Consider the following 10,203-nt stretch of genomic DNA (forward strand, 5'->3'; position numbering starts at 1 on the left):
ATTTCTATGAAAAATAACTCATACCAAATTTCGTGAAGATACCTATATCGTCAAATGAGGAAGTTTCCCATGCAAGCATTTGATTCCGATCATTCAGTTTGTACGACAGCTATATGCTATAGTTAACTCATACCAAATTTCGTGAAGATACCTATATCGTCAAATGAGGAAGTTTCCCATGTAAGCATTTGATTCCTATCATTCAGTTTGTATGACAGCTATATGCTATAGTTAACCGAACTGAACAATTTCTTCAGAGATTACATTGTTGTCTTAGAAAATAGTCTGTAAAAAATTTCGTGAATATATCTTGTCAAATGCAAAAGTTTTCCCTACCAGCACTAGATTCCGATCGTTCAGTTTGTATGACAGCTATTATTATTATCTTAGAAAATTAATTAAAAACTAACCAAGAATTTTGCGTAAAACAAGAGAAACAAAGGCAAGAATAACAACAACAGGAGTAGAAGCAAAGACAACAAGAACAACAACAGAAGTAGCAGCAAAGACAATAAAAGCAACAACAGGAGTAGCAGCAAAAGCAAGAAAAACAGTAACAGTAGCAACAATCAATATCATCATCAAAGACATCAGCAACAACAGTAAGGTACAAAAAATATTAAAATTTAAAAATATATACACCTATTCTCGCTTAAACTAATTAACTTCAGAATATACAATTATACAAAAGCATTTTGCCAAAAGCAATTATTTTATAAGTTGTGATTTGGAAAAAAAAAACAAATAATAATAATAATTAATCTTAATCTGAATTAAATTAAATTTAAAAACACACCAAGTATAATGGCAGAACACATATCATTACGAAGCATCTTTAACTCAAATAACTGCGCAAAATGCAGCCAATAACCAATTGTCAATTAGGCAAAGAATAGGAAATGATTTACAATATTTAGCTTTCTTCGAAGGGAATGTAAAAAAATTGCCATCCTTCATTGAGGCAATTGACAGAGTACGGAGAGACTATGGGCAGGAAGAAATATTTTTTGAGATGATCTATGATCTAAAAATCGGTGGTTCAGCAAAAAATTTTGTGCAAACAAACCCACCTCAAGATTGGGTTAGCTGTAAAGCTAAGCTAAGGCATCATTACAGACGCACAAAAGATCACGAAAGAAATTTCGGAACTTAGGGTATACAGCAGAAATAATAGATAATATAACAGAATGTAGTGCACCAGTGAAAATTGTAACACTGTGAAAGAAATTTTTTCGGGAATGCTAATTCAGCGAATAAAACAATTAGCAGCAGGGAAATTTGCATATACAGTGCAACCAATCACATCATTGACTGACATAACAAATAAAATTTATAAATTTACTGGTTTGGATGAAGGCAATTTAAATCCTCATCTAAAATTAAAGGAAACCAATTTTCATGTTAATACCAGAAATAATAGTATTAACCATAAAAATTTTCATTCGGGACAAAGGGAACATACCACTTATCAAAACAGACCACTTTCGGGGCAATATCGCTCACAACAAAATCAAAGCTTCTCATGACGTTATTGTTTAAAAAACCAAAATTCCTCAGAACAACAGTATCGTCCACAATCTGGAAAACATCAAATGAGTTCCTATGGACAACAAAATAATCATACAAGACAGCCATCGGGACAAAGTCATCAAAATTATTCAAGGCAAACTCAAGCTAATCAAAACTATTTTAATTACTCGAGACAGCAAAGAAGCTCGGAAAATAGTAAACAACAATTTCAGAGAAGGGGACGTGAACCCATGGACGTGGACGCAATGAGTAGAAGAGGTGATCTACAAGAATCCAATACGAACGAAGAGTTTCTTACAAATTAGCCTTGGAATCTTGAGAAAATAAAATTATAATTGTATTAACGATTTTTGGAAAACAATTTTATGCTCTGGTTGACTCAGGCCCAACCATAAGAATAATGAAAAAATCTAGTTTTGAAAAATTTTAATTGCCAGTGCTTGAAAGTGAAAGCTCTATGATAAATACTTTAAACGGAATAATTGAAACATCAAAAGAATTCAAAAATCCGGAAAACGCCAGAATGAGATGGTTATTAATGGATTTTAATAAACCATATGATTTATTGATAGGAAATGAGTTCATTTTTAAAAATGTTGAAACAATTGGTGTCGAAAATATGACAGTAATTTTAAAAAATGGTGCGAATCTTCCATTCTACATGAAAACGATACAGGAGCAAGCTTATTCATTGGAGATAAGCGAAGTAAAGAGCATCATTCTTGATCATCTAAAATCAGATGAAAAAATCAAGATTGAAATTCTATTAAACCGATTCTACAAATTATTTTACAAAGAGGGCGATAATCTCACCAACACAAAAACGGTGGTACATGAGATTAAGATCACAACCAACCAGCAGATAAATTCAATAATCTATAGACTACCTCCAAAACACCAGGAAGAGGTAAGAAAGCAAATTTATGAGTTAGAAAGTCAGAGAATAACTCGAAAAAGTAGGAGCAGGTATAGCTCACCTATTTTAATTGTACCAAAGAAAACGGAGGGTTCAAATATTCAATAATATAGATTAGGGGTTGACTATAGGAGACTTAACCAACTGACTGTCGATGACAAATACCCTCTGCAAAATATTGATGGGATTTTGGATAAATTGGGCAAAGCGCAATACTTTAGCACCATTGATTTAGCCAAAGGTTATCACCAAATATTAATGGCAGAAAGGGACATCGAAAAGACAGCTTTCGTTACTCCGGCAGGAATGTATGGATATTGGGCTTAAAAATGCCCCATATTCATAAACAAAATTTGTGTTGTCTATCTGGATGATATTCTGGTCTTTTCCAAGTCCTTAGAAGAGCATATTCTATCACTTGAAAAAATTTTCGCGGTTTTAGCGAATCACAATTTAAAAATTCAGACAAGCAAGTGTAGCTTTCTAAAAAAAGAAACGAAATTTTTAGGGCATACTTTAAAAAAAGATGGAATTAAACCTAATACAGAAAATAAAAGAGTTGGAACTTCCGAAAACCGAGAGACAGCTTAAAGGTTTTTTGGAAGCTACAGGGTATTATTGGAAATTTATTAAAGACTATTCGAAAGTAGTCTATCCAATTATAAAGTGCTTAAAAAAAAACAAGTGATTACGCAATAGGCGCAGTGCTTTCTTAACAAGTTCAGCCAGTGTGCTACATTAGCAGAACGTTAAATAACCATGAACAGAAATACGCTACAACAGATAAAGAATTTCAAGTCATTATATACATATTCAATAGCCTATTATATGGCACAAAATTTAAAATTATAACTGATCATAGCCTGGTAGAGTTTTTAAATATAAAGGTAGGGAGTTTTCACAACGTCACCGAAGGTGGCTATTGAAACTGCAAGAGTTCAATTATGAAATGGAATACGAGTATCAGAAAGGGAAAAATATTGTAGTAGCAGATTTTTTAAGTCGGATTGATAACTCTCAAAAAATCGACAAAAGCAATGACAAAGAATCCAATTTAGAAATGTCAGATAAAATACATTCCGCAGAAGAGGAGCTGTTAGAACATTTCTTCATAAAAGAAGAAATTGTCAATAAGTACTCGTACATATATAGTCACCAAACTGAAGTTCAAATAATACATGGAAGGAAAGTAATCGAGATTAACTCTATTGACACGGAGAACACATTGAAAAATATTTTCCGAAGACATATTGACACGGGCAAAGTGGGTATTTTTTCCGAAGAGGTGGCGGCCGATTGTCACAAAATTCATCTATTACTTATAAGCATGTGTTCTTGCAATAGTAAGCTGCAATTCATAAAATGTACAAAAAGAGCAACAGAAATTATACAAGAAGAAGACCTGCATAAACAAATTTCACTTTACCATAATAATAACGATCGGTACATTCTACCATCAAATGCACACCCCGAATAGCAAGAGATGAAGTGCCTTCCAACGTTTTGAAGATGGACTGTACCTATCTGCATCAGAAGTGCTTCAGGTAAAGGACCTAGAGGGGTTGTAAAGGAGAGTAGAGACCTGATTCTAAATCTTAATGGTCATAATATTCGTTTTCAGAATCAAATGAAATATCTTGGAGTAACCTTCACCAACTTATTTAAACTCAATTTTCATGCTAATGACATGGTGAAAAAATGTAATAACCGTTTTCATGCCTTATCAATGATAATGAAAAATACAAGTTTAAGCACAAGAACCAAAATTTTGATTTATAAAGTGGCTCTCCGTCCAGTCTTAATGTACGCTTTGCTGATTCTTTGATGAAAAAAATTGAAATATTTGAACGTAAAATTATAAGATTTTGTTTAAACAATAAAAAAAGGTGCGTGGAGTCCTTACGCGCGGAAGAAGTTATACTTCTTAGTGATATTCAGAAGCAAAATGCGAAACAATCATACATATGTACATATAACTATTATGTCGTTTGCACATTTGTCTGTACTTAAACAAAATTATTATTATTATTATAATAGTAATAAAGGAGTACAAGTTACTGTGGCCATCGCCTCCGATATAATTGTATAAAGTTACAAAGTTCATATTTTATTATAAAAATTACATTCTTTTAGAAAATTGCATATATTAACAATGTTTGCGAAAGATGGAGTATTTAACAATGTTTGGTATTTACTAGAATTAAAGTGTTTTTGCCTAATACTCTCTAGTGCTGGACAGATGTTGAATATATGTTCCATGGATAATGTGCTGGGGCAGAATGGGCAGGATGGTATAGGATTGCCGCCAAGAACATGTTGGTGAGTGATTTGCGTGTGTCCGATCCTTAATCGAGCAAAAATTGTTGCTTGCTGTCTTGAGATGTTGTTGGGGTAGCGTACCTTTTCGCGTAGTTTGTTTAGAATTGCGTATTTGTGTTTAAATTTCTTCCAGTCTGCAACTTTCTTTTCATATATGTGTCTGCTTAACATTTTATTGAGGTCATTTTGGTCTTGCACCTCGTTGAGAAAAGTGGGGGCAGATTCGAAGAATCTTGCCGCGTTGTCCGCATATTCGTTCCCAGGAATGCCAACGTGACCTGGCACCCACAGAAGCGTTATTTTTCGTTTATGTTTAATGCAAATATCTCTAATTTTAGATATTACTATGGAATTATTTCGTATGTTGCGTATGGCGTTCAAGCAGGAAAAGCTGTCGGAGCAAATAAGGAATTTGCCTTTTTGTAAGGTAGCATATTTTAATGCCATATATATTCCAATTGCCTCGGCGGTAAATACGGACGAATATGATGGAAGAATTCCGCCAGTAATAGTTGTCCCGTAAGCTGTGGTAACAGCATAGGCAGTGTTTGTTAATTTGGACGCATCTGTGAAAATTCTTTAAACTTTTTATTCTTAGAGACGTTGGTTAGTTCTAAGAAGTTTTGTTGAAAAACTGTGTTACTGGTGGTGGATTTTTTGAAATTATGTAGAGATGTATCTATTGAAATATCGCTAATCAGCCATTCAGGTTGAGTGTTGATTGTATAAAATTTAGATGGGATATGAATGTTTAAAGTTTTTGCAAACTGAAGACAGCGGCGGAGGGTAGATTTAAGTTGAAAGTTTCTTTTGTGTTTTGCTGCAAGCGTTATACATTTCTGAATGCCAGTGTTTGGAGAATTAAGTATTTTTGGAAGAAGTTGTATCGTTTTTTCGTAAACTCTTTCCTTTATTGACGGTAAGCCACTTTCTCCTAAGATACATTTAGTTGGTGATGTAGGAAAAGCGTTTAAGCTACGACGAATCGCGGCGTGGTATGGAGCCTCCAACTGCTTGATGTTAGTGTTCGAGCACCAACCGTAAATCGGTAGGCCATAGTCAATTTTAGAGAGTATTATGGCTCTTGTAATATTAATAAGTGTATTTGTATGTATAAATGACCGTTTGCTAGATAAATACTTAATTATGTTTAGTCTACTAGAAAGCGATTTTCTAAGGTTAATACAGTGATACTTAAATGTAAACTTATTGTCAAAATATATTCCTAATATTTTTAAGTTATTTACGCATGATATTAAAGTATTGTCAAAAATTAAATCTGGGTATGAACATCTATTTTTTTTACAAATATGTAATAATTTACATTTAGAAGTTGAGATAGATGCTCCGGAAAGTGAACCCCATTTTTTGAATTTCGTAAGTACTTCATTGAAAACATCATTAGTTGCATGCGGATCTTTCAAATTAGTGTAAATAAAAGCATCATCGGCATACATAGTTATTTTAATATTTTTTATATTTAGGCAGATATCGGTGAGTTTATCAAACGCTATAATGAATAGTACTACGGATAGGGGGGAGCCTTGGGGTATACCGTTGTTAAGAGATTTTACCTCGGAAAAAGTATTATTAACACGAACTCGGAACTGTCGGTGGATCATAAACGCTTTTGAACCAACCTTCCAGTCTGCAAGTTGGCTCAGTACTGCGTGAACGCCAACGCGATCAAAGGCTTTTTCGAAGTCGGTAGCCAAGATTGTGGCGTGGTTTTTTGTGGCAATCGAGTCGGATACAAAATGTTGCAGTTGCAAAAGTGAGTCAGTTGTACTTTGTCTGCTTCTAAAAGCAGTTTGATTATGTTTGATACGATTATTTTTAGTAATGAACCAAATTAGTCGCTTCGCAATAATTTTTTCAAACGTTTTGCTGAGGCAAGAAAGCAAAGAAATAGGTCTATAAGAAGAAACCAAGTTGGACGGCTTATGTGGTTTGATTATTGGAATGACTGCAGCAGTTTTCCAAGCATGAGGATAGTAGCCTTTTGCAAAGATATTGTTGGAGAGGGATTGTAATCTTTGTTTGGCAATTAGAGGTAGATTTGATAGCATCGGATAAGATATACGATCGATGCCAGGTGTTTTGCCTTTGGCATGTACGAGTGCGGATTCCAGTTCACAGTATGTTATCATATTGTCTAAGTGAATTGCCGGTAAGGAAAGATTTATAGGAGCGTAGTTCATGGAAAGCCAACGACGTTTTTCCTGGATGTATTCTTCAGAAAAGTTGCCGTCAACTGAATATTGGGACCAATGTTGTGCAAAAGCTGTTCCAATATCTATGGAGTCGCATAGAACTGTTCCCTCGGATTGAATAACTGTTATATGGGGATGTGGGATACTGGTTAGAAGTTTGATGTCATGCCAAATTTTTTTGGAGGTTGATGAAGGAGAAATATGCGAGGTAAAAGTTTCAAAATTCTTTCTCTTGCCTGCCTTGGCCGCCCTTTTGAAATGAGCATTCGATTTTTTGAAGTTCATTACATTTGCATCCGTTATGGAGTTTCTTAGAGTCTTCCAGCATTCAATTTTTTGGGTGCGAAGGTCTTGAAGTTCTTTATTCCACCAAATGGGGGAGTCTTTGGAAATTTTTCTTATACTTTGGGGAATTGATTTGTTAGCTGCTGAGCGTATAGTTTTTGTAATAAAAGAGGTTTCTTGGTTTATATTGCCTGTAGGCGAGCCTTGTATGCTATTTAATATTTCTGCTTGAAATTTGTCCCACTTAGCTAAGTCTGCCTTAAATCGGGGGAGGTAAGTGTATTTTGTAGGATGTAGGACAGTAGCAATATTGATTGAAATTGGGAAGTGGTCACTACCTTTAAGTTCGGAAAAAACGCTCCACTCGATTCTCGGAGACAGTTCGGGAGAAGAAAAGGAGAGGTCTACATTGGTGAACGTTGAATGAGTTGAAAAGTGGGTGGGAGCGCCATTATTAAGTAATGATAATTGGTGGTTTGTTAAAAAGTTTTCAATTATTAAGCCCCTTGGATTTGATTTGGGAGAGCCCCAAAGTGGGTTCCAAGCATTGAAGTCGCCAACCCATAGGAAAGGTTTGGTAAGCTGATGATATAAACACCTTAGGTCGGATTCGTTAAAAATTTGCTGTGGGGGAATGTAAGTATTAACAACACAAATTGGATGGCTGAGTTTTAATTTGATTGATATGGTAGACAACGTTGAAGTAATATTAAAAATTTCATGAGGTATATGTCTTTTAACTAATATACCAACTCCTTGTTTGTTAGTTTGTATGTTGTTTAAATTAAAAAAGTGCCCAGTGTATTGTTTGGGAAAGTATGTCTTTTGGATATTTGTTATTGGGATGTGAGTTTCCTGAATACATATCACATCTGGGTTCTTTTCTTTAATAAGTAATTGTAGCTCATGGTAATTGTTCCAATATCCATTCATGTTCCATTGGATAATTTTTAATACCATTGATAGAATGAGAGGAAAGCAGAACGTGAGAATATGTATTCATGTGAATAGTCGTGTATGAAGTGTTTCGTTAATCTAGCATTTCATTTTCAGATGTGTTTTGTTCTTGAGTAGCGAGAACTTGAGAGAGAGAGTTGGAAGAGGTTGATAATATGATTGGAGTTGAGAGAAAGAGTATGGTGAGTTTGATTGAAGAGGTGGATTTATATTATAGTTTGTTTCTATTTCGTTTTGATCTGTGATTGGATGTGAGATTTCCAAAACCGGAGAGTTGGAAGAGTTATTTTGATTGTTTTTGTTGATAGTTGATGGAATTTTATTATTTTTATTGCTGTATAAGATTGTACTTTCGGAGAGTCTGGTATGTTGGCTTGTTTGCTAGGAGTACTGGATATGTGGGAAAGGTCTAAGTTGTCAATATTGGTTTGTGTATTATTTAAGTTTTTTTTTTTATTGGCATTATTGTTGTTTTCGTAAATTGTTGTGTTGGTGGAGTTGATTGTATTGTTTGTTGTGACTGCAGTGGATGCAATGTCGGCATATGAGCCATTGGAAGAGTTTGTTACGTTTGCATGGGGAGGGGTATCTATTATCGAACAAATACTTTGCACCAGGCGATATCGATTTTATTGGGTAAATTATAAAGGTTAAAAGTGAGCAAAACCATTCCCGATGGTAATAATTTCCCATCGATATATTTTTTAAATTTATAAACTTCGACCACTCCTTGGGGGGATAATTCTTGAAAAATTTCCTCCTCTGCCGCATTGTTGAGAAAAGGAGCGTATACGGTACCTTTCACTTGGTTGAGTGATGCATGTAGCGTGGCTACTATGGGACACACTCCTACCAATTGTTTCGCCCTTAGAAATTTGTCGGCTATTTTGTTATTCTTTACCAGAAGCAACAGATTTCCATCACGAAGAGTGGATATGTTATGCACTTCACTGCTAATTTGCTTGATGGCATGATGTATTGCGAAACATGAGTAAGATGCAACAGGTCTGGACGAATCAGTAGCTTCAATCACAATAAATTTCGGGAAGACATGGGAAATCTTCTAATTGAACAGTTATTGGAGGTTTGCGTTTTTTTCTTTTAGGTCCCGTGTCAAGTATAGAGAAGCGATTCTCCCTGATATTTGATGGCATTGGAGCCATCGTACACGTGTAAAAGTTTATGTTTTTGAGGTTGGGATGCTAGTGAGCAATGTAAACACGAATAATGAAAGAAATAGAGCACTCGCGAGCGGTGATAAGCGAATTAGGTAGTCGATGAAATTAAGAAAAACACTGCGTAAGCGAAAAAACAAAAGACGTCTTTACGGCACGAGAGATAGTCGACGACTGTAAACAAAATTATTAGAACCATCGTATGTTTCTTACATGCATAATTAAACCATACTTAAGTCAAGGCAACCTAAGTGTCAATGGTTGGCGGTAAGCGCTTGGAAAGTCAATATGCTACCACAGCTGTGCAGATGTTCGAATCCGACAGAAATAAATTTTTAATTTTTTGCTTTTAACATCGTATACTATACAAATAAATATTTTTTCTTACTAATAGAAATTAAATTTATCACAGCAATATACATAATATATGTACATATACATCTTCTATCCTGTCTTGTGTATCTGCACATGCTCATATGAGTGTATGTATACGCATGTGCGCGTTCAGAAATTGAAATCATATTTTCATCACTTATCAATATACTTATTACATGTGCGCGCATTGACTTGCATGTTCATACATTCATATATACTTATATGTACATATATTTGCATACATTGCCAAACAAATAATGCACAAGCATACAAACATACATACATATGCGTACACATATGAATATGTCACCATGAGAATTTGCAGAAATGAAAGACAAACGAAAGAAAAATAATGCGCAAGCATACATAAGCGTACTGTACTTATTGACTGCATTATTTTTGTGTAAAACCTTGGAATTTATTCATTAAAATC

The sequence above is a fragment of the Bactrocera dorsalis genome, chromosome 6 (genome assembly GCF_023373825.1).
Source record: "Bactrocera dorsalis isolate Fly_Bdor chromosome 6, ASM2337382v1, whole genome shotgun sequence".
In the NCBI taxonomy this organism is placed as follows: Eukaryota; Metazoa; Arthropoda; class Insecta; order Diptera; family Tephritidae; genus Bactrocera; species Bactrocera dorsalis.